The sequence below is a fragment of the Chiloscyllium punctatum genome, chromosome 36 (assembly GCF_047496795.1).
Source record: "Chiloscyllium punctatum isolate Juve2018m chromosome 36, sChiPun1.3, whole genome shotgun sequence".
Classification (NCBI taxonomy): Eukaryota; Metazoa; Chordata; class Chondrichthyes; order Orectolobiformes; family Hemiscylliidae; genus Chiloscyllium; species Chiloscyllium punctatum.
Window position 1 is genome coordinate 12,544,262 of NC_092774.1, and position 26,237 is coordinate 12,570,498.

At 46.3% G+C, this 26,237-nt stretch overlaps 1 protein-coding gene and 1 long non-coding RNA gene across 2 annotated transcripts in view; both read right to left on the minus strand.

Annotated features, from left to right (window-relative positions):
• Nucleotides 1-26,237, minus strand: part of LOC140460006 (uncharacterized) — a 65,638-nt gene that overhangs the window by 17,156 nt on the left and 22,245 nt on the right. The window lies entirely within an intron of this gene.
• On the minus strand, nt 12,766-17,471 carry LOC140460813 (uncharacterized). Its single transcript, XR_011954353.1, has 3 exons — nt 17,299-17,471; nt 15,618-15,755; nt 12,766-13,927 (listed from the first exon to the last, which is right to left on the minus strand). It is a non-coding gene; the product is annotated as an uncharacterized lncRNA (long non-coding RNA).

The window sequence follows — 26,237 nt, forward strand, 5'->3', positions numbered from 1 at the left end:
ACAGCACGGAAACAGACCCTTTGGCCCAACCTGCCCAGATATCCTAAATTAATCTAGTCACATTTGCCATCACTTGGCCCCTATATGGGCCGGGTGCTGGCAGCTGGGACGAAATTGGGTTAGCTCTCTTGTCAGCAAGGACGAGTTGGACCGAAGGGTCTGTTTCTGTGCTGTACATCTCTATGACTCCAGTTTACCATCACTTGGCATCGACCCATCTGTACCCTTCGTATTGAGATGCCCGTCCAGCAGCCTTTTAACTTGTCATCGTACCAGCACCCACCACTTCCTCTTGCAGCTCACTCCATCGCTCAAGCGACTCCACGTTGAAAGCGTCTGGTCTGGTGCACCAGATGACACCAGGATAATCTCAGATCATTTTCAGATCGCATCGATACTCAGTCAGTGACTTTCCCGATCAGGATGTTGTACGTGATCAAACAGGTCAGTGGGTAGGCGATCCCCCACCTCTTCGTTCAAGTATCTCTACAAGAACTCCCTTGCTGGAGGGTCCCTTGGAGACACTTCAACTGGACTTCATTGAGTTGGAGAAATGAGTTGAGTTGCTATAAATATGTTTTGCTTATTGTTGATGTCTTTTTGAAGTGGATTGAAGCCTACCCTCCTCCTAACGCTACTGCTGAGACTGTGGTGAAGATTTTGTTTAAGGAAATAATTCCCCCCTTCAGTATACCTGCGTGTATTAGCTCAGATAATGGACCACACTTTGCATATAATATTAACGGAGAACTCTGTTCCCAGCTTTGTATTTGTCGGCAACTGCACGGTGCTTATCATCCTCAGGTGACCGGCCTTGTTGAATATTTTAACCAGACTCAAGACTAAACTTGCCAAATTAATGGCCGAGTCTGGCCTCTCCTGGTTATGTTAATCCCTGTGGCCTTATTCCAGATGTGATCCATGTCTGCGGGCAAGACACGACTGTCTCCAGCTGAGAGTCTCTCTGGTCACCCCCTCCGTACCCCTTGGAACGATTCGGCTCCCTTCTCAGTCCACGTCCACCACATGACCAAAGCAATCGTTGGTTATGTTCTTGCTCTCACCAATGTTATGCGTGCCTTTCACTCCCAGGAGCGTGTGACCTACAGCGATGTTCCCTCCCTTTCAGCCTCGTCACGGGTAGAGCCCGGTTTGTTGGTGCTCGTCAAGAACTGGACTGGCAAAGGTCTCCACCCTCGTTGGGATGGCCCCTTCCAGGTTTTACTTCCCACCCCTACGGCGGTCACAGTCGCTGGGCGCTCAGCTTGGGTCCAACTGCACCATTGAGAATTGATTGACCGCACCAATCAAAAGGGGGAAAGACGAGGAGAGAATACTGGAATCTGAACAAAAAGGAGTGGACCCTGTCCATTTGGGTTTTTGAATCTTGCTGTTGTTCTAATGTTAATCTTATTACAGATACTTGAACTAAGAGGAGGGACATGTGGGGGATCACTTATCTCCTCACCTTTCTGATCACGTACAACATCCTGATGGGGAAAGCCACTAAGTATGGATGGGACCAGGAATGATCAGAGATTATCCAGCACCCATACTGAGGAGATGTCGTCCAGTACGCCGGACCAGACCCCTTTGACGTGTGGAACGTGATGAAGATTGATTATTGTAATGGACTCTTCCATCAGAAAGACCAGATGGTCCATCTGGACAGTAGAAATCAGGGGGAGTTACCATGGCGTTACCGAACCTGTCTTTTTGATTTTATCTGCAGACGCAAGCCTAGTGAGGATAAAAATGATCAACCCCGCCATTATGGTAAATATTTTAAGGACGCCCAGGAACACCATCCCTTTTTGTAGGACGGGCCGATTCGAGAAAAGGGAAGCCTGATAGGGGAAACTCCTCAATCCACAAGGAACTTCTTTATACGGGCCCACAGAACACCTTTCACCCCAGAGGCAGTAGTATGTTACTCCTCTCTATCGGGAGATGACTGACTTGCCCCGTCCCCAGTCCCCGAATCCAATCTATTCGTCAGACTCCCTCCTGCCGACCCTCCGCGGTAATTAACTCCCATCCCTGAGCTGACAGGGTCTGCTCCCGCCCTGGATTCACTCCCATTGCTCCAAGTGAACAGATTTTCCCGCCCCACCATTTGCCCAGACGGAGGGATTTTCATTCATTCAGTGTCACTTCCGCGTTGTGACGTCACAATAGGAGCGGGTGGGCGGGGCCAAGCCGGGCGCACGCATTGCGCCTGCGCTGTCCTGCCCCGCACCGTTTGCAACCATCCCTTCGCTTCAGAGAATCCCCACAGTGTGGGAGCAGGCCACTCGGCCCAACGAGTCCACACCTAACCCTCTGAAGGGGAACCCACCCATACTGCTCTACATTACCCTGACAAATACACCTAACCTGCACATCCCTGGGCACTGTGGGTAATTTCGCACGGCCAATCCCAATCAAGGCCAGTGAGCAATGTAGTGATGTGGGAAATGAACATCACAGAATGATGGAGACAAGGAGAGGAAATGTACCAGCAATTAAATCTGGATTGCAAAGATCTAAACCGAAAACAGGGTGTCTGCATGTGTGCTGCACTGTTACAAAAGTGAATGAATTGACTGCACACAGTGAAGAGAATAATTATGGTCTGAGACTCCTTACAGAGACGTGGCTTCAGGACGACAAGGATTAGTCCTTGAACGTCGAGGGGGTAGTCAAACGGGAAGCTAGGTGAAGGTAGAGGGTTGGCATTGCAAATCAAAACACTGATCACAGTAATCCGGTGTCAGGTCGGATTTCAGGTCCTGGCTTCTCCGTCCTCTGTTGATCTCCCTGTTCTCACACAGCAAGATGTTCAGCTCTGCTGAAGTTTTGATTCCCCGAAACCCCACCCCTCAACCCCTTTACACCTTCCAGAACAATACAACATTCAGTCAATCGAAACCCAATCCACTGCCTCCCAGCCTGACAACCGACCAGTCACAGAGTGTAGTCGTACCAGGGAATCAAACAAGAAAAGTGAAACAAAAAAAATAGAAATAAATACGTGCTCATGCTTAATGTTTGTCAATAGGAAGTAAACCAGAAATAGGGGTCTCCCAGGATTCTGATAGTGCCCTACTTGAGGAATTCTCTTTCCCTTACATGTAACTGTTAGTACGTAGCTATGATTTACAACAATATTTACACCAACAGAAATAAAGCATCTGTTACCAAACAGACAGAGATACACAGCACGGAAATAAACTTTTTTGCTGTAAGTATACACAAGTCCTTGGGGGTGAATTTGCATTTGCAGAATTATATTTTCAGATAAATTCTATTTTGCTTAAAAATGCACAATCTGCAAGCTGTCAGAACATATTGTATTTTATAAATTCCTACTTTAGAAACAGAACTAGTCAGATTCAAGGTGGGGATAAAGACAGACTCTGACTTTTAACGCATTGTCTGAGCTGAGATTGGATTAGATTCCCTAGAGTACGGAAACAGGCCCTTTGGCCCAACAGGTCCACACTAACCTTCCAAAGAGTAACCCACCAGGCCTCATTCCCCATATTTACCCCCTGACCAATGCATGTAACACACTGGGCAATTTAAGCATGGCCAATTCACCTCACCTGCATAGTTTTGGATTGTGGGAGGAAACCGGAGCACCTGGAGAAATCTCATGCCGACACGGGGAGAATGTGCAAACTCCACACAGACTGTGGCCAGTGGCTGGAATTGAACCTGGGTCCCAAGCGCTGTGAGGCAGAATTAAGAACCACTGAGCCACCGTGCCGCCCAGATGTTGTTACCTTTTGTTATAAAACCTTATGTTATCGAGATTTACATATGAATGGTAGTTGCAACCCACTGTAAAAGATGAGAGGGGTAACAATCCAGATTTGTTCAATATATCATTTCAGTAGCAGGACATTGTCATGTTTTTCCATAAATTCTGTGCGTTCTGATCTTATACTCCGCAACCACCTGATGATAGAGCAGTGCTCCGAAAGCTAGTGCTACTTCCAAATAAACCTGTTGGGACATAACCTGGTGTTACGTGGTGTTTAACTTTGTCCAGGTTCAGGTGGATTGACCATGTTAAGTTACCCAGTGTTCAGTGGCTTCGGTTGGATTGGCTGTGCTAAATTACCCATGGTGTCCAGGTAGGTGCAGGTTAGAGTGGATTTGCTATGCTAAATTACCCATAGTGCCCAGTAACATGCAGATTAGGTGGGCTAGCCATGGGAAATTCACAGTAATAAAAGCAGGAGTCAACCATTTTGCCCATCCAGCCTGCCCCGTTCTTCATTGTGATCATGGCCGATCTATCCATCGTCTCAGCTCCTCCTAGCAGCATTGCCCCAACTACCCTTAATTCCCCAACCATGCAAAAACCCATTTTGATTATACTTAATGAAGACAATTCCATAGATTCACTATAGTCCAGGAAGAGAAGTAGTCCTCACTTTCTCCTCCTCATCTCTGTCCTAAATCTACTCCCCCTAGTCTTGAGGTCTGGTCTTACCCACCAGCAGAAATGACTGGATAGGGTACGGCTTCATCCCCACAGTGTAATGAATTCCCACTTTCCACCAAAATCTGGGATGTACTCACTCACTCAGTCGCTGTCTCACAACTGCAAGATTTCATTGTAACTTCTTCTGCTCCCAGTAAGGACAAAACATCTTTGAAAGCTGCTCTGAAAGTCCAGTCTTCACAACCACACTTCTGCTTTCGCCAAAGACGATTAGTGTCGTACAGCACAGAAACAGACCCTTTGGTCCAATTCATCTGATCAGATATCCTAAACTAATTTAGTCTCATTTGTCTGCATGTGCCCCATATCCCTCCGAACCCTTCCTATTCATATCCCCATCCAGATGCTTTTTAAATGTTGTAATTGTACCAACCACCACCACTCCCTCTGGCAGCTCGTTCCATACATGCACCACTCTCTGTGTGAAGTTGCCCCTCAGGTCCCTTCGAAATCATTCCCCTCTCACCTCAAACATATGCCCTCGAGCTTTGGACTCCCTTACCCTGGGGAAAAGACCTTGGGTATTCACCATATCCATGCCTCTTACAAACGTTTATCAGGTCACCCCTCAGACTCTGATGCTTCAGGTGAGGATCTAAAATTTGAATTTAGGGTATTGTCAGACTCAACAAGTATATGTAGATTTTTACTAACCACAAAATGGCTTTTCAATTTAAAATAATACACAAAATGGCTGAGAATAATGATTGAACTCTGTGAACTTGTCCTGCTGTTTTGCAGAACTAAGCTACAATCCAAAGATAAGAGGACAATGGAGTTTGTTTAAAATGAACACGGACACATTAATTGACCATTTGAACTAACCTTGAGCTGCTACCATGGCATGATGATTTATGTAATTAAGACCCCTTTCCCAGGAAATATCACTGGATTAACCTGCTCTAAATCATGTCACCTTATTACATTTGATTGGTCTTTTCTTGTAATTAAGGCTGTACTGTCTCTTAAAAAACCAAAACAAATAACGTGTCATTTTCAAATGTAATTGCACAACTTCGCCATGGAACACAGAAGCTTTAATCACTGTGTTGTTGGACAGAATTGGGTCAAGCTGCCATATTAAACTGATAACCTTGCTTTGTACAGACTGCATTTCATTGATTCTTTAGACCAATTGCGAACCCAAAGGGCCCTTAAGAGGGGTCTAGATCTTCACTCTGGATAGTTTGACCTGGCCAATTAACCCGAACCTGCACATTCCTGGGAACTATAGGTAATTTAGCATGGCCAATCCATTCTAAGCTGCGCATCCCTGGACACTGAGCACTTTAGCATGATCAATCCAACCTAACCTGGACAAAGTTTAAAAAAAATCACACACACCCGGGTTATTGTCCAACAGGTTTATTTGGAAGGACCAGCATTTGGAGTGCTGCTCCTTCATCAGGTGGTTGTGGAGAATAAGATCATAAGGTACAGAATTTATAGAAAAACATTACGGTGTCCTGCCACTGAAATGATATATTGAACAAACCTGGATTGTTAAGCCTTTCATATTTCAGAATGGGTTGCAGGTATCATTAATATGGAAATCCCAGAACTTCCTGAAAGACACTTTCTTGAAATAACTTAAGGTTTTATAACAAAAGGTGTCATCTCAGCTTAGACAATGCATTAAAGGTGTGAGGTCAGAGTCTGCCTGTATCCCAATCTTGAATCAGACTGGTTCTATTTCCAAAGTGGAATTTACAAAATATTACTGGATTGACTGCCTGCATGAACTGCCGAGTCTCATCCACCAGCTGAAATAAATGGATAGGGTTGGACTTCATCCCCACAGTGCAAAGAATTCCCATTTTCCACCAAAATCGCAGATGTACTCCCTTTACTCAGTTGCTCTCTCACAAATGCAAGATTTCATTGTATTCTTCTACTCCCAGTAAGGGCAAAACATCTTCGAAAGCTGCTCTGAAATTCTAGTCTTCACAACCACACTTCTGCTTTCACCAAAGACGATTAAGAGTCATACAGCATGGAAACAGACCCTTTGGCCCAACTTGTCCGTGATGACCAGATATCCAAAATTAATCTAGTCCCGTTTGCCAGCATGTGACCCACACGGCTCCAAACCATCCCGATTCCTGTACCCAGCCAGATGCATTTTAAATATAATCGTACCAGCCTCCACCAATTCCTCTGGCAGCTCGTTCCACGCATGTACAACGGTCTATGTGAAAAGGTTGTCCTTCACGTCTCTTTTAAATCATTCCCCTCTCACCTCAAACATATGTCCTCTAGCTTTGGACTCCCCAACCCTGGGAAAATTCCTGATGAAGGGCTTTTGCCCGAAGCATCGATTTTCCTGTTCCTTGGATGCTGCCTGACCTACTGTGCTTTTCCAGCACCACTCTGATCCAAACTCTGGTTTCCAGCATCTGCAGTCCTCCCTTTTGCCTAGATCGAACCCTCTACCTGTCTCCACCTGTGCCCACTTCACCACCCAGCACACCCTTTATCTGCATCGCCCCCTACACCCATCCCCAATCCTGAAGAAGGGTTACACCCGAAAAGTTGACTTCTCCACCTCCTGATACTGCCTGACTTGTTGTGTTCTTCCAGCCTCCTACCTATGTATCTTGCCAATTGAGACACAGACCTGGAGCACCGTTTCCAGAGTCTGTCCCCATCCCGACACACTCCCTTTCCTTTTAGTTGCTGCAAGTCAACAACTGAATCCCAGAATAAAAATAAATGGAAAAGGTGACAAGAGAAGAGAGTGCCGTACTCCCAGATAATGGACAGAGGGAGGAATTTGCAGTCTGGGATGAAGCTCAATGTTCATTCAGACACGAGCAGCAACAGCTTCAGAACCTCATGGTCCAACTTCCGCATTCAGACAATGGGGTGACTCTGATTGGCAGGAGGACCAACGTCCTTCCGGTCCTCCAGGGCTCCCTATTGGGCAATCAAAAAGAAAGGTCGCGCGCCTTTTTTCACGCAGAGTGACGAGCATGCCCACTAGTTTGCTGACACCGACGAACATGCGCAGTGTGCTCTTTGGGATGTTGGTGTTTCTGACAGATTTTAAGTGCCCAAATGCCAACAGGGAGCCACAATTTTTTTTTCCCTTGTGTATCGACATTTTATTGCTTCCACATTGCATCTGACTCCTCAACTTTTGTGTGTCTTTTGTCCTTGTTGAGAGAGAGTGTGCCCCAGTGAGCTGTCTATGGGATGGAGCTGTAACCAGTTACACAGACTGAAGTAACATTATAGTTGTCGCAGTAGAGGGTGACTGTACACGTTTCCTGAGTGTGATCACAGTTTCAATTGTTCATCAGAAACAGGGAGCTAAAAGGACACCAGAACGACAGAGAAATCGTGGAAATGCGGGGACTGTGCTAACGGATTCCATTCCCTGTCGGTCCATGAGATTTATCAGCTCAGTCACAGTGCGGAGAGGCAGTTCTTCAAAACATTATTACAACATTATTTCCCATTGACAAAAACACATTCACGCTGCCTGATTACCTTGAACTTGTACAAGTGCCCTGTCATCACATCTTTAATCATAGCTTTGAACATTTTCCCTATGACATATGTTAAGGTAAATGGTCTGCAGTGTCCTGTTCTCGGTCTCCCTTTTTGAAGAAAGGAGTTTTCCAATCTACAGAAACCTTCCCTGAAACTAATGACGTTTGGAAAATTAAACCAATGCATTAACTATATCACCAGCTAGTTTTTCTTTCAGGGTCTAGATGAAATCCTTTGGACCCCTGGGACTTGTGAGCTTGTAGTTCCAACAGTTTACTCAGTACTACTTCCCTGGTAATTGTAATTGTCTTCAGTTCCTCCTTCCCTTTCAATTCCTGATTTCCAGCTAGTTCCAGGCTGTTACTTGTATCCTCTCTAGTGAAGACAGATTCAAGCTCTTTTTAATTCACCGACCATCTCTTTATCCTCCGTTATTGAATCCCCAGACTCATTTTTTACAGAACCAACACTTAGCTTTTCTTAAAAAAGTAAACAAAGTGATGAAACTTTCCTTCCTGTTTTTATATTTTTGGCTAACTTTCTAACTCTAATTGCTGTTCTCCTGCCTCCATTATTCCTGATGTTTGCCCCAGCTCTCAACTCTCACATCAACCTGTCTGCATATTCTATGGAACTGACCTTGGTTAAGTGTTGCAAAACACACAAGGGCAAATTTTTCATCTCCAGAAAGTCTTAATACTGAACACGATAACATTCACTTTGAAATATTGTTCATTCAAACTTCACAAGCACACCCTCCAGATTCCAAATCCCACAATGACACCCAGTTTTGTGATGACCTTTAATTTTGAAGAGAAATTTGAATATCCAGTGATTAACTGGAAGAACTGTTCGAGGTTTTCACATTTTTAAACAAAAACAAATCAGCTGGATTAATTCAGCAGAATAGCACGTATGGCTTTAAATTGTAAATTTAGTTTTCTTTTGAGTGACAGAGCAGGTCCACACCAGATGAGGATCTAATACCTAGATTTAGCCTCTTGTCAGGAGCTTTTAATAACCTCAAAATAGCATCTCAATATAAAGTAATGTAGGCTTCAGGCTGCAAATTAACATGTTTAAAATGGCTAAAAGCTGCATTTCTGCATTCCTGAGCTAACTGAATTGCAGATTAAGCAAACAATGCCTTCTTCATTGTATGGATCTAATTAAGACATTACTAACCATCCTAGCTAACCTTGAAGCACAAGTATAAGGACATTGTTCCCAGGAAATATCATTGGGTGCGTGGGCAGCACGGTGGCACAGTGGTTAGCACTGCTGCCTCACAGCGCCAGAGACCTGGGTTCAATTCCCACCTCAGGCAACTGACTGTGTGGAGTTTGCACGTTCTCCCCGTGTCTGCGTGGGTTTCCTCTGGGTGCTCCGGTTTCCTCCCACACTCCAAAGATGTGCAGGTCAGGTGAATTGGCCATGCTAAACTGCCCGTAGTGTTAGGTAAGGGGTAGATGTAGGGGTTGCGCTTCGGCGGGTGCGGTGTGGACTTGTTGGGCCGAAGGGCCTGTTTCCACACTGTAAGTAATCTAATCTGTTGTCCACTATGTAACTTTATTACATTTTATTGGATTATTCTGTAATTAAGGCTGTACTGTCTCTTAAAAAACATATGAAAATTGATATTTTATTCCAAGTTAATCACACAGTTTCTCCAAGGAACACAGAATCTTTTAATATCTGTGTTGCTGGACAAATCTTTGCCCGGCCGTTACAAATTAAAGTGTGAAACCTTGCTGAAGCAGACCATAATCCTAGTGTTCATTTGACCGATCTCGGAACTGAGAGACCCCTCCCGGGGGTTGAGATCTTCAACTCTCACTGTGCTTTTGGTGTGACCCATGATTACAGAGACTTGTGGGAACGGAGAGGATTTTTAACCCTCATGGGGCAGACGAACACTAATGCTGTTTTGTCCAATCAATCTGGCAGCTATCAAGATGTTCAGCTCATGCCGAGGCAATGGATACAGTCTCCAAAGGAATGAGCAGATGGATGCTGCTGCCAAGCGGGCAGCCTGACACCTCAAACCTCTGGTCCCATTGGGTCCCCAGCAAAACCCCGACAGAGACAATATGGGGATAGAAATGCCAGGCCTGGGTATGGGACTGAAATCACAGGGTGCGCCCCCTGCTGAGCAGCACAAACTATGGCCTCAAACAGGGTACTCCCTCGATACTCAAACCGAAATGTGGGTGACCCCTGATGGACTACTTTGTGTTCCTTCTTTGCCTCTGCCTTTTTCAATTGATTATGTGCAGTATTGTACACACCTGGGCAAGGAGGGAATGGTTAATACTGTATTACAAACCTGGTGTCACCCAGATTTCCAGAAAGCAGATAGGAAAAGAGCTGAAGCATGTTTAATTTGTAAACAAACAAGATGCAAGGTTTAAGAGGGATGCCCTAAGGTTGTTAACCACCTCCTTGCGTGGTTGGGCCTTTTTACTTGTCTACAACTTGCTTTTAGAGTCATAGAGATGTACAGCATAGAAACAGACCCTTTGGTCCAACCCGTCCATGCCGACCAGATATCCCAATCCAATCTAGTCCCAGCTGCCAGCACCCAGCCCATAACCCTCCAAACCCTTCCTATTCATATACCCATCCAAATGCCTTTTAAATGTTGCAATTGTACCAGCCTCCACCACATCCTCTGGCAGCTCATTCCATACACGTACCACCCTCTGCATAAAAAAGTTGCCCCTTAGGTCTCTTTTATATCTTTCCCCTCTCACCCAAAAGCTATGCCCTCTAGTTCTGGACTCCCTGACCCTAGGGAAAAGACTTAGTCTATTTATCGTTTCCATGCCCCTCCTAATTTTGTAAACCTCGATAAGGTCACCCCTCAGCCTCCCATGCTCCAGGGAAAACAGCCCCAGCCTGTTCAGTATCTCCCTTTAGCTCAGATCCTCCAACCCTGGCAACATTCTTGTAAATCTTTTCTGAACCCTTTCAAGTTTCACAACATCTTTCCGATAGAAAGGAGACCAGAATTGCATGCAACATTCCAACAGTGGCCGACCAATGTCCTGTACAGCCACAACATGACCTCCCAACTCCTGTACTCAATACTCTGACCAATAAAGGAAAGCATACCAAATGCCTTCTTCACTATCCTATCTACCTGCGACTCCACTTTTGAGGAGCTATGAACCTGCACTCCAAGGTCTCTTTGTTCAGCAACACTCCCTAGGACCTTACCCTAATCAGTCCTTGCCTTTCCAAATACATGTACATCCTGTCCCTCAGGACTCCCTCCAACAACTTGCCCACCAATGCCATCAGGCTTACTGGACTCCCACCCTTCTTAAACAGTGGAACCATGTTAGCCAAGCTCCAGTCTTCCGGCACCTCACCTGTGACTATTGATGATAATATCTCAGCAAGAGGCCCAGCAATCACTTCTCTAGCTTCCCATGGAGCTCTCGGCTACACCGGATCAGGTCCTGGGGATTTATCCACCTTTATGTTTGAAGACATCCAACACTTTCTCTTCTGTATTTTAGGGTGTCGGTTAGGGTGGATTGGCAGTACTAACTTACCCATAGTGCCCTGGGATGTGCAAGTTAGGATAGATTAGCCATGGGAAATACAGAGAAATGGGTTAGGTATGGGTGGGATGCTCTTCAGAGGGCCAGTGTGGAATAGATGGGCTGAATGGCCTGTTTCCACATTGTTGGGATTCTATGACCCTCCCCACAAAGGAGCATTTTATCGGCATCTATCCTGTCAAGCCCCTTTCAGAAATCTATTGGTTTCAATAAGATCACTTCTGGTTCATAGAGGTAGACAGCACAGAAACAGACCCTTCGGTCCAACTCGTCCATGCCGACCAGGATTCCCAAACTAAACTAGTCCCACTTACTTACATTTGGCCCATAATCCTCTAAACCTTTCTATTCATGTACCCATCCGAATGTCGTTTCAATGTTGTAACTGTCCCCGCATCTACCACTTCCTCAGCAAGTTAATTCCATATGCAAACCACCCTGTACCAAAATGTTGTCCATCAGGCTCCTTTTAAATATCTCTCCCCTCACTTTTAAAAAATATACCTCCTAGTTTTGAGCACCTCTACACTAAGGAAGAGCCCTTTGCTATTCTCCTTACCTCCACTCTTCATGATTTTATCAATCTCAATGACATCACCACTCAACCTCCTGCACTTCAGTGAAAAGTGTCCCAGTCTCTCCTTATAACTCAACCCCTCCAGTGCTGGCAATGTCCTGGTAAATCTTTATTAAACCCTCTCTAATAGTACTCTTCCTATTACAGGGCCACCAAAACTGTACTCAGTACTCTCCAAGTGGCCTCACCAACATCCTGTACAAGCTCAACATGATGTCCCAACTCCTATACTCAATGGGGTGAACAATGAAGGCAAGTGTGCGAAACACCTTCTTGACCACCCTGTCTCCCAGTGATGCAGCTATGCACCCGAATCCTCCCATGTCTCTGTTCTCCAACAAGACTCAAGGCCCTACCACTACCTGTATAGGTCCACCCTTCCTTGTTTCAGCAAAATGCAACCCTTTGCTTTTATTCATACTTCTCTCATACATATACACACACATACACCCCCCAACACTCTCACAGGCTTATACTCTTTACCAAGCATGCACACAAACTCACATGCACACACACAAATAACTCTGAATTTGAATTGGCAGAATTATGTTTGCAGACACATTCTACTTTGCTCAAAAAGTGCGAAACTGCAGGCAGTCAATCCATGTAATATTTTATAAATTCCTACTTTGGAAATAGAACCAGTCTGATCCAACCCAACTTTGTTACATCTTCAGATCCCCCTGCAAAAAGGCAGAGAAAAAGTAGCTGCTTTTTAAACAGCTCAAGGTCAAAGTACATACACTCCACCACCCCCCCAAGTTCTTTACTATTGGTTAGCACCCAGTCGTCCCTTTGTAATTGGATCCTTGGTACAGCTGTAACCAGGAGGATGTGTTGCCTCCTCACTCAGCAATTTCAATCCATACTCTGTCCCCAAGTAAGTTTCTCCCCTCTCATTTGCCGAGCGAGGAGGGGTGGGGCAGTGTAGCGTCAACCACACTGTTGTGGACATGGAGTCATGTGTAGGCCAGACCGGGGAAAGGATGCAACTTGGCCATCACAGTTTCAATTCCCCTCCAGGTGAACTCGCTGGTGCCTCCGCAGGCCGGAGGAGCAGGTGTAAGCCTTCTTGCACTGACAGCAGGTGAACGGCCTCTCCCCCGTGTGGACCCGTTGGTGGGTCAGCAGGGTGGAGACCTGGGTAAAGCACTTCCCGCACTCTGGGCAGCTGAAGGGCCTCTCCCCTGTGTGAACCCGTTCGTGGGTCAGCAGGGCGGAGGAATTGCTGAAGGCCTTCCCGCACTCGGGGCAGGGGGACGGCCTCTCCCCGGTGTGGCTGCGCCGATGAGAGTCCAGGGTAGATGGGAAACAGAAGCTTTTCCCGCAGTCATCACACTTCCATCGTTTCTCCAAAAGGTGGGATTTCTCCGGTTTATCCATGACTAAAGTTTCAGTTACACACAAACACGCATACAGCCCCTCCCTTCCGTCAATTCCTCTTCCCAGTCCGTATAACTGTTTCAGGCTCCACACTCAGTGCGCTGCAACAGTAGGGTCTCTCATCCAGTCCCACTGATGCTGAAAACATACGCAAACAGGAACCAAAAAGCTTTGCTCCTTCTCACAGAATCAGAGTTGAAAACCGTTGCGGTCCCGATGGATTGAGTGACTGTCAGACATTGACGTCAAAGTGAGGACTGCAGACACTGGAGAGTCAGAGTCAGAAAGTGTGGCGCTGGAAAATCACAGCAGGTCAGGCAGCATCCGAGGAGCAGGAGAGTCAATGATTTGGGCATAAGACTTTCATCTGTTGATTTTGAATCTTCCAACTTCAGATCTTCAAATACTCTGTAAAAAGGGATTACAAAAATTATCACTATCAGTGTAGGGTAGAAATTCTGAACAAGCAATTCTACTTTCTGCAGAATATTCTGTTCTTTTGTTGTTCCACAAAATTGAAAGCACCATCCCACTCTCCCTTCCCCTCTGTTCTCACTCCACTCTAACTAATTCCCCTGAAGGTGCTGATTCAGGATCTTACAGGGGCAGAAAACCAAAAACATCAAGACTGACATCTCTGTGAATTTTGGATACCTCCACCTGAAAGTTAATATCTTTCACAACACTGGGATCCTGCTGAGAGTGAGCAGGTCTGATTTTGGGAAGCAAAAAAATAGTGTGTCAATTCAGGGTGAACCTGCAATGCAGCTTCTTGAGGAAGGACCAGACACAAAATGGTTAATGACCCCGGGAAGGTGGGAGCAAAATGAGACATCAAGGCATTAACACCAATACACTTCAGTCAAACTCTTCTGCTCCCAGTCAGGGTCTGTTTCTGTGCTGTACATCTCTATGACTCCAGTTGCATTTACCACCACTTGGCCCCTCTCCTTCTGAACCCTTTGTATTCATCCACCCATCCAGTTGTCTTTCAACTGTTGGAATTGTACCACCCCCCACCACTTCCTCTGGCAGCTCATTCCATAAACGCACCACCCTCTTCATGAAAAAGTTGCCCGAGGTCTCTTTTACATCTCCCCCCCCCGCCCTCACCCTGAATCTATGACCCTCCAGTTCGGGATTGTCCCATCCTCATGATTTTATAAAAGTCTCAGACTCTGGCGCGATGGGGAAAACAGCTCCACCCCATCCTTCTGTCCCTCCTCTCCCGGGTAATTAAGACACATACCTGAGTTTGCAGAGTCTGCTGCCTCCTTGGATTCACTCCAGTTGCCACAAGTGAACAGATTCCCCCCCACACACTCCCAGGACGAAGAATTGCCCAGAGGGAGGGAGTCTCATGCAAACTGACAGGGCCACTTCCGCGTTGTGACGCCTTCAATGGATCAGGGTGGGGTAGGGAATGGGAAAAGGGGCGAGGAAGGGGTGGGGCGCGGCCGGCCGGCTGGCTAGCCTGCACCGCCCTCCACAGTTTGCAGGAATTCCTTCCCTTCACAGAATCCCCACGGTGTGGAAGCAGGCCACTCGGCCCGACGAGTCCACACTGACCCTCCAAAGGGGAACCCACCCACATCTATTCCCCTTCACCTGTTGCTCTACTCCCTGACTATCACACCCTAACCTGCACATCCCTGGGCACTATGGGTAATTTAGCAGAGCAATTTCCCCCCCTAACCTGGACAAATTTAAAAATCACAACACCACATTATAGTCCAACAGGTTTATTTAGAAGCACTCACTTTTGGAGCACTGTTCCTTCATCAAGTGGTTATGGAGAATAAGATCATAAGACACAGAATTTATAGAAAAACACGACAGTGTCCTGTCACTGAAATGATCCATTGAACAAACCTGGATTGTTAAGTCTTTCATCTTTTCAAATGGGTTGCAGGTTAGCAGTGCCAACCCTTTACCTTTACCAAGCTTCCCATTAGACAACACCCTCAATATACAGAATCTAATCCTTGCCATCCTGAAGCCATGTCTCTGTAAGGAGTCTCAGACCATAATTATTCACTTCAATGTGTGCAGTTAATTCATTCAATTTTGTTACAATGCAGCACACATTCAGACTCACCGTTTCAGTTTTTGTGATCTTTAGAATCCAGTTTTGATTGCTGGTACATTTACTCTCCTTGTCCCTTTCTCTAATATTCATTTCCCACATCACCTCACTGCTCACCGGCCTTGATTTGGATTGGCCATGCTAAATTGCCTATAATGATGACAGATGTGCAGGTTAGGTGGGTTAGCTGTGGGAAATGCAGGGTTACAGTTACATAGTGATAGAAGCAGGAGAAGGCCATTTGGCCCGTCCAACCTGCTCCGCCATTCATTAAGATCATGGCTAATCTATTCATCATCTGAGATCCTCTTCCTTGCATTGTCCCAACTACCTTTAATTCCCCTACCATGCAAAAACCCATCCAACTGTGTCTTGAATATACTTAATGAAGCTGCCTCCACTGCTTCCTGGGGCAGAGAATTCCATAGATTCACTACACTCCAGGAAAAGCAGTTCCTCCTCATCCCTGTCCTAAATTTACTCCTCCTAATCTTGAGCCTGGTTTCATTCACCAGCAGAAATGACTCAATAGGTAGGGCTTCATCCTCACAGTGCAACGAATTCCCACTTTGCACCAAAACCTCGGATTTACTCACTCACTCAGTTGCTGTCTCACAAATGCAAGATTTCATTGTAACTTCTGCTCCCATTCAGGGCAAACATCTTTGAAAGCTCCTCTTAAACTCCAACCTTCACAATCACCCTTCTGCTCTCCCCGAAGATGATTCGAGTCATACAGCACAGAATCAGACCCTTTGTCCATCCACACATCATTCCTGATGAAGTGCTCGGGACCGAAATGTCGACTCTCAAGGTCCTCAGATGTTGCCTGACCTACTGCCTTTTTCTAGCACCACACTTTGCCTCTGATCTCAAGCATCTGCAGTTCTCACTTTCTCCACATCCCAAAGTATCACCATTTAAATAATACACTGTCTTTCTGCTTTTTCTTTCCATAGCAAAGACTATAACTTCACATTGAGATACAGCATTTGCCACGTGTTTGTAAATTGTGGTCTTCTCTACTTCGGGGAGACTGAGCGTAAACTTGGGGAACGGATTGGTGAGCATCACAGCCGGGTCCGTAGATGCCGTCCGGACCTCCCAGTCACCATCGATTTTAATTCCCCTTCCCACTCCCTTTCTGACAAGAACATCTTAGCCTTCCTCTATTGCCACAACAAACCAAACTGCAAATTAGGGAACAAACCCCATCTTCCACCCGGGCAGCCTACAGCCTGCAGGACCCAACATCAAGTTCTCCAATTTCAAATAACCTCCCTTTCCATCCCCCGACTCCCTTCTCAGCCCCGTGCCTCTCACTACCACTCCTTCCTGTCACCAACCTGATTTCTTCCACCCAATGATTAATCAGGCCGGACCCTCTCCCTATCTTCACCTCTCCCCACTTTAGCCCCAGCCCCCAGCCCCCAGCCCCCAGCCCCAGTCCTGAAGAAGGGTTACACCCGAATTATCGACTTCTACACCTCTTGATGCTGCCTGATTTGCTGTGTCCTTCCAGCCTACTGCCTGTCTATTTTGCCAATTGAAACACAGACCTCGATCACTTTTCCATAGTCCGTCCCCTCCCTGGGTTCAATCCCTTTCCTTTCAGTTGGTGTAAGTCAACAATTGAACTCCGGAAAAAAGTAGAAATGGCAAAGGGGGCGAGAAAAGAGAGTGCGGTACTCACAGATCTGAGACAGAGGAAGGAATTTGCGGTCTGAGTGAAGCTCAATGTTGATTCAGAAAGAGAGGAGCAGGAGGAGCAGCTTCAGAAACTCATGGTCCAACTTCCGCATTCAGACAATGGGGTGGCTCTGATTGGCAGGAGGACCAGTTTTGTTCTGGTCCTCCACGGTTCCCTATTGGGCCATCAAAGGAAGGTCGCGCGCCTTTTTTTTTGCGGAAAGCGATGAGCATGCCCAGTGTTTAGCTGACACCGGTGGGCATGTGCACTGCGTAACTGACACCGGGAAACATGCGCAGTGTGCTCACTAGGGGTGCTGGTGTTCCTGTCAGATTTTAAGAGTCCAAATGCCAGTAGGACAAAAAAGGGGTCGAGCTACAATTTGTGTTTCCCTGTGATTCGACATTTTATTGTTTTTGCATTCTGTCTGGCTACTCAACTTTTGTCTGTCTTTTCCCCACGTTTCGCGAGTCCAGATATGGAGGGCACGGGTTTAGGGTGAGAGGGGAAAGATTTCTGAGGGGCAACCTTTTTGCACAGACGCTGGTTTCATCACCAGGTAATTAAACGTCTGGATATCAAACCTACAGCTCAGCGAGCAAACCTACACCTTAAACCTCAACCTGAGCTACAAACCTTGCAAAAATCATTTTAGGTATTCTCAATTTAGAAGATCAGCCATTTCTCACCCCTCCCGACTCCCAGGTAGAGTCATTACTATCCATTATCTCCCTCTTTCTCTCTCTGTCCTTTGAAGGGCTTGATACAGCGGTCAAAGATGGTTCGAGGCTCGAGAAAGGACGGTGTGGTGGGGGCTGGGGAGAAAAGAGACCGAAAGGATGGGGGACAGAGAGAGAGAAAATGGACGGGGGGCAGGGGGTGGGGGTAGAGAGAGACTAGGGGGTACAGAGAGAGAGAGAATGGGTGGGGTTGATAGAGAGATTGAGCGGGGGAGAGAGAATGGGCGTGGCGGAGAAGTGGGAGATGGCACAGGGCAGGGTGATACTAGGCACACAGACACACAAGATGGTCACTGAGCCATCAGTTGGCCAACTTGACGGACAAGATGGCCGCTGGATCACAATATGGAGAGAAACAGCAGAGCAGATACAGACACTGCCTGGGGCCACCAGAATGTTAGCACAATGGACTCACAACCCAGTGATTAGTTTAAGGCGGGTGGGGAGAGAATATTCATGAGTAATGAACACTGCCCGCCGAAGTGTCTGCGTCCAGCCAACACCTCTTATAGAAGTGCCAACAGCATGATACAGACTCAATACCAAATGGTAATAGCCAGGGCTGCAGGAATCCTCCTTCTCAGGGAGAGCAATTAGCGCCCATTACAACAACAATGGATTTCCATGCAGACATTGAAATGGACAATGTCTGCACTGAAACTGACAACGACTGTGCGGAAATTAACAAAGGTTGTGTTGGAACTGACAATGATTGTATCAACTATCAACGATTCTACAAGGATTACCATAAACAAATCATGTTACAAAGACAATAATCTCATCCCTGACCGATTGTATCACAAAATGTATAAAAGTCTCTTGACGTGTGCTCCGGGTCGAGAGAAGTCTCACTGTGCTGTTGGTGTCTTTCTCTCCCCGGAGCCCTGTCATGATGAATTCTGTCATTGAACCCCAATTCTGACTCCGAGCCTGGTGTTTTTCCCCACAACAGGGGAGAGAGAATGACGCGGGGGGTGGCAAATAGTGGGATGAGCGAGAGAGATTGGATGGTGGGGGCTGGAAGAATGGACATGGGACAGAGGGTGGGGTGAGAGAGAATAGATGGGGGCAGAGGGTGGGGTGGAGAGAGAATAGATGGGGGCAGAGGGTGGGGTGGAGAGAGAATAGATGGGGGCAGGGGGTGGGGTGGAGAGAGAATAGATGGGGGGCAGAGGGTGGGGTGGAGAGAGAATAGATGGGGGCAGAGGTTTGATAGAAGGACTAGTCAGGAGGCAGAGGGTGGGGAAAGAAACGACAGGGGTGCAGAGGGTTGTGTGAGAGAGAATGGACAGGGTGTTCGGATTATAGAGGGAGAATAGAAACGAAGCTGGGGGTGAAGAGAGAATGGACAGAGAGAGAGAATGTCGGGGGGAATGGACAGTGGGTGGAATGGACAGGGGGAGCTGTGGGTGTCAGGGGGAATGGACAAGGGGGAGCTGCGTGGTTAGCATTGCTGCCCCACAGCATCAGGGTGCCAGTTTTGATTCCAGCCTCGGGCGATTGCCTGTGTGGAGTTTGCACATTCTCCCTGTATCTGCATGGGTTTCCTCTGGGTGCTGCAGTTTCCACCCACAGTCCAAAGATGTGCAGGTCAGGTGAATTAGCCATGCTAAGTTGCCCATGGTGTTAGGTGCATTAGCCAGGGGTAAATGGGTCTGGGTGGGTTACATTTCAGAGGGTCGGTGTGGACGGGGTAGGCCGAAAAGCCTGTTTCCACACTATAGGGAATCTAATCAAAAAGAGGGGTGTCTCATATGTATTCCTTCAATTAGTTTTGAAATATTGTTTGTGTGTCATAATTGTTAAGGTATACCTGGCATATAGAGAGATGGCTATGGTTGTTGGAGGTCAGTCATCTCAGTTCCAGGACAACTCTGCAGGAATTCATAGGATAGTGTCTGAGGCTCAACCATCTTCATCATAAGGTCAGAGGTGGTGATATTCGCCAATAATTGCACAATGTTGAGCATGATTCACAACTCCTCACAAACTGAAGCAGTTCAGTTTGAAATGCAACAAGATCTTAACAATATCCAATGGGCTGATGAATGGCAAGTAACATATCTGCCATGCCAATCCCAAACAATGACTCATCCCCAAAAGAGATAATCTGACCACTGCCCCGTGATATTCAACAGTGTTACTGTCACGAAACATCCCACTATCAATGTTCTTGGGGTTTACCATTGACCAGAAACTCAGCTAGACTAATCACAGACACAATGGCAACAAGAGCAGGCAACAGGTCAGGAATACTATGGCGAGTAACTCGCCTCCTGACTCCCCAAACTCTGTCCATCTTCTACAAGGCACAAGTCAGCAGTGTAATGGAATACTCTCGCACCAGCTTGGATGGGTGCAGCTTCAACAGCATCCAAAAAGCTTGACACCATCCAGGACAAAGTCGCCTGCTTGATTGGCACCATCTCCTCATACATCCATTCCCTCTGTCCCATTGTTCAGAAGCAGTATTGTGTACGATCTACAAGATGCAACACAGAAATTCACCAAAGATACTTAGAAAATACCTTCCAAACCAACAACCACTTCCATCTAGAAGGACCAAGGCAACAGATGCTTGGGAACACAACCTGTTGACTTGGAAACACATTGCTGTTCCTTCAATGTTGCTGGGTCTAAATCCTGGAAAATCTCCCTCAGGACATTGTGGGTCACCGTACAGCGTGTGGACCACAGAAGGTTACCATCACCTTCTCAAGGGGAACTAAATGCTGGCCAGCCAGCGAAGCCCATGTAACACGAATAACTTTTAATAAATGATTGAAACGGAGGGTTGGAACCTGCAAACTAAACAAAAATCAACGTTCAGGTGGAACAGACGTCGGGCTTTGATTCGGTCCTTATTTGAGGACAGATAAAGAGCGATATACTGACACTGAACTGGAAATAGAGAGTTGAACACCTGTAGTGTTTCACTCAGTCTATCAATTGAAAATCGATTAAAGATTAGCTCTTGACGTGTACGTCCCCAATACATGAAAAAGGACGGTTAAGAAGGCATATGGGAGTCTTGATTTCATCTCTTTAATGGCTATTTTAGTACCCACAATCCCATGCGATCGACATACTGCTCTATCGGCCGTGAGCAGTGTTCATGGTGCGCATGTGTGGGATCGACATAGGGCCCCTCCCCTCGTCGTTCTGATGGACGGGGAGACCAATCTTTGGGAAACCCTCTAGGACCGGAAGGGGCCTGGTCCTCCTGCCAATCAGAACCTCCGCCACTGTCTGAATGCGGAAGGTCGACCATGAGCTTCTGAAGTTGCTGTTGCTCCTCTCTCTCTGAATGAAGATTGAGCTTCAGTCCAGACTGTAACTTCCTTCCTCTGTTTAACATCTGGGAGGACCGCACTCTCTTTTCTCGCCCTCTTTCCCATTTCTTTTCTCATCCTTGGGTTCAGCTGTTGGTTTGTAGGAGCTGAGGGGAAAAAGAAAGTCAATCGAGGTGAAGGGACAGACTCTGGAAAAGGTTGGTCTAGATCTGTGCCTGTTAATGTTTGACAGGCTTTGTTTCCTGAGCTTGATACAGTTACTTGTCTGGCAAAAAAGGATGGTGTCTTGATCCATGTTGGGGATGGAAGTGGATTATGCTGTGGGTGACTTGCTCGTAGTAGTCCAATAAGTATTAGATAAGTAATCATGACACACAAACCTTGGGTTATTGACTGTTTATTCGGAGCTCACGGGGAGAGCCAAGTCAACCTAATGGTCACAAGTCACTCTGACGAGAAACAGAGTTGTGTGATTTTCTAAGTTACAATCATTTAACAATTAGCAAACTGTTAATTGCAGGAAATTGAGCAAACTGAGGCACTTTGCCCAGTCACGTAGTGTCTGGACAGTGTTGGTTAGTAGCTGATGTGTGCAATAGGTCCTTGCAAAGAGAAAGATAATCCCATGCAAGGAAAGAATTTGTTTATCAGGTAACAGTACAGCTGCAAGACCGAGTGTCTCTGTTGAGTCTGGGAATGAAGGGTAGTTGGGACAATGCAGGGAGGAGGAGCTCAGACAATGGATAGATCAGCCCTGATCGTAATGAATGGTGGAGCAGGCTGGAAGGGCCAAATGGCCTACTCCTGCTTCTATTACTATGAAACTATAACCCTGCATCTCCCATGGCTAACCCACCTAACCTGCACATCCCTGGGCACTGTGGCCAATTTAGCATGGCCAATCCAAATCAAGGCCAGTGAGCAGTGTAGTGATGTGGAAAATGAACATCAGAGAACAATAGAAAGGGACAAGGAGAGTAAATGTACCAGCAATCGAAACTGGATACTAAAGATCACAAAAATTGAAACGATACATGGTGTGTCTGAATGTGTGCCGCATTGTAACAAAAGTGAATGAATTAACTGCACACACTGAAGTGAATAATTATGGTCTGAGACTGCTTACAGAGACATGGCTTCAGGATGGCAAGGATTGGATCCTGAATATTGAGGTGTAGTCAGATAGGAAGCGAGGTAAAGGCAGAGGGTTGGCACTGCTAATCAAAGCACTGATCACAGGGTAGTCTGGTGTAAGCTCGGATTTATGGCCTGATTTCTCTGTCCTCTGATCTCCCTGTTCCCACAGAGTAAGATGTTGGTCTATCCTCACCTTTGCTGGACTTCTGCTGAAGCTTTCATGCCTCTTTTACAGCTTCCAGAACAAGAAAACATTCAGTCAATCGAAAGCCAACCCACAATCTCAGCCTGTCACCATTCCAGATACAGAGTGTAGTCACAGCAGGGAATCAAACAAGAAAAATGAAACAAAATCAGAAATAAATAAATGCTTAATGTTTGTTCATTAGGAAGTAAACCAGAAATAGGGCTGTCCCAGGATTCTGATAGTGCCATACTTGAGGAATTCTCTCTCCCTTCTATTCGTACTGTTGGAGCAAAGTAACTCGTGTGTCAAATCGTTTAAAGTAAAGTAGTCAGGAGAGGAGACCTTGAGCAATTAACTAGCTTTATTCGTTGCCATGGGGAATACGTTAGTTCAAAATAAAGTCTGACGTAATCCAATAAAATAAAGAATGTTACATGTTTTATGTAAAACACAAGCCCCACTCTCCATTAATTATGCAACTGAGGGGCAGTCGTAAGGTTCACATACATTGTCCAGACCTACATTTCTTCATGTCTACAAAACTGAATGTTATCTTATACTGCAGGTTCAGCTCGGCTCTAATTACTGATAAGGGACAGAGAGAACCAATCCCATCATTCTATGAAGCAGCACAGTATGATGGCCTGAGGAGTAGAGACAGCCTGCAGCTGCAAGGTCAGGCTTTCAAAACAGAATTCCTTACTCTTCAATACTCTTTGCTACCTTCCCCACCCTCCTCCCTGACCTATCCCCTCCCCCATTCACCCATTGTACTCTTTGCTACCTTCCCCACCCTCCTCCCTGACCTATCCCCTGCATCCCTACCCCCATTCACCTATTGTACTCTATGCTACTTTCTCCCCACCCCCATCCTCCTCTCATTTATCTCACCACCCTGCAGGCTCTATTCCTGATGAAGGGTTTTTGCCTGAAACGTCCATTTTCCTGCTCCTCGGATGCTGCCTGAACTGCTGTGCTTTTCCAGCACCACTCTAATCAAAAGTGGAGTGGCCATGTTGAATTACCCATAGTGCCCAGGGATGTGCAGGTTGTGATGGATTGGCCATGCGAGATTACCCATAGTGCCCAGGGATGTGTAGGTTAGGGTGGATTGGCCATGCTAAATTACCCATAATGCCCAGGGATGCGCAGGTTGTGGTGGATTGGCCATGCTAGATTACCCATAGTGCCCAGGGATGTGCAGGTTGTGGTGGATTGGCCATGCTAAATTATCCATAGTGCACTGAGAAACGAACCCCACTTAATTAATAATTTTCAGTCTGAGTCAAAGAGTTCTGAAGCAGCACATTTATTCGAACATCTTGCAAGATGGATGTCTGTATGAAGAGAAACATATCCGACAGTAAAATACAGAGCTTTTTATACTTTTCTGAGGGCTCTCTCGGCACCCCTACACTGAGCAATAAACCGATCATAAGTGTTTATTTCATTCTATCCCTTTATTTAGTTATTACTTGTGCCCGTTATTCCTTCATTTGGTAATTCCCTGCACCCAAGCCTAAGCCTATCATACTTATTAATGATCTGGCTTGTTTTTCTTTAAATCTGCCTTATTTGGCTGTCCTTGTTCGTTCCAGCCTTCCTGTTATTTTATCCAGTTCCTCTTATCTTATCTAACCGTCTGACTTCTGAGATTATCCTTTACTATCTTGATAGTGGAAAAACCAGACCTACAAACTATGAGCTTATTACGAAATGCCCCGCTGCCCTTTTTTTGTGGTCAGCTACAAGTAATTTCTTAAAAGACCCTTGATATTCTTTAAAATCACCATATACCGGACAACCTGAAATTTATCTCTCAATCCCTCGCCCCCCCTGCCCCGCCCCGCCTGCCCGCCCCGTCCCACCGTCCCCCCGCCCGCGGCCCTGGGGCGACACTGAGCCTTCTGACCTCCTTGATTGTGTGGGTTTTTTGTTTTTGCAGAAGCAGGAAACAGATGGTTATAACTGTTTGTACGAGCACATCTAGTTTAATCTACACCCCCTCCCCTCACAGCACCTTTATCTGTTTGTCTGTAACATCTACCATTGTTTGCAGGCGCATTTCATGTATGCACATTTTAGCTAATACAAAAGCAATTATATATTTCCTTCACATAGCTTTCATTCTTGTTAACTCCACTGTTAGCTGAAACAATTATACCCTGGTGTTAGTTCATTTACTTTGCAGAAGCAATTATGGTTGCAGAAGTAACACTGCTTTACCTATATCCCACAGGGGTGACCCTACAACCTTGTATAAATAATGTGGGACATGGCGAGGGTAAACAGACAAGATCTTTTTTAGATTAGATTAGATTAGATTACTTACAGTGTGGAAACAGGCCCTTCGGCCCAACAAGTCCATACCGACCCGCCGAAGCGTATACCACCCAAACCCATACTCCTACATTTACCCCTTCACCTAACACTACGGGCAATTTAGCATGGCCAATTCACCTAACCTGCACATTTTTGGATCTTTGATCTGGGATTGCTCATTGGTTTAGGGTGAGATTTAAAAGAAACCTAAGGAGAAACTCCTATGTACAGAGGGTGTTGTGTGTAAAGAATGAGCTGCCAGAGGAAGTGGTGGCTACAATTATAACCTTTAAAAGGTATCTGGATGGGTATATGTTGGGAAACATTTAGAGGGACATGGGCCAAGTGCTGGCAAGTGGGACTAGATTGATTTAGGATATCTGGTCAGCAAGGACTGAAGGGACTGTTTCTGTGCTGTACATCTGTGATTCTGGCTTGCCACTAATGTTTGTCACGTCTGTATGTTCAGGTTCTCCCTGGTGTTGGTGTTAACGCCTTGGTGTCTTATTTTGCTCCCCACATCCTGGGGACATTAACCATTTCCTATCTGGTTGTTCTGATCTGGACCGCTGTCCGGATCTTTGGATTTCTGGGATTGGTCAATAAACACACCTGGAAATGACTCTTTGTCAATCATACAAGCAATAGTTTATTCTATGATAAGACCGGGTCGGTAGACTCTGATCAGCCCAGAAGGATTAGATTAGATTCCCAACAGTGTGGAAACAGGCCCTTCGGCCCAACCAGTCCACACCGACCCTCTGAAGAGTAGCCCACCCAGACCCATCTCCCTCTAACTAATTCACCTAACATTACGAGCAGTTTAGCATGGCCAATTCACCAAACCTGCACATCTTTGGATTGTGGGAGGAAACCCACGCAGACACGGGGAGATTGTGCAAACTCCACACAGCCAGCCCCCCGAGGCTGGAATCGAACCTGGGACCCTGGTGTTGTGAGGCAGCAGTGCTAACCACTGAGCCACCGATGAGTACTCCTAGAGTGCCAAAAGAATCCGCCGACTTTTACAGAGTTTGGATAGAACTTATGTACATTGTTCAGTGTCAGACATTGAGCATGATCACATAGTAACAACCAATCAGATCCCGCAGGCCTCGTGCATTTTTGACTTAGCCTAGGGCAGCACGGTGGCTCAGTGGTTAGCTACTGCTGCCTCACAGCACCAGGGTCCCAGGTTCGATTCCAGCCTTGGGTGACCGTCTGTGTGGAGTTTGCACATTCTCCCTGTGTCTGCGTGGGTTT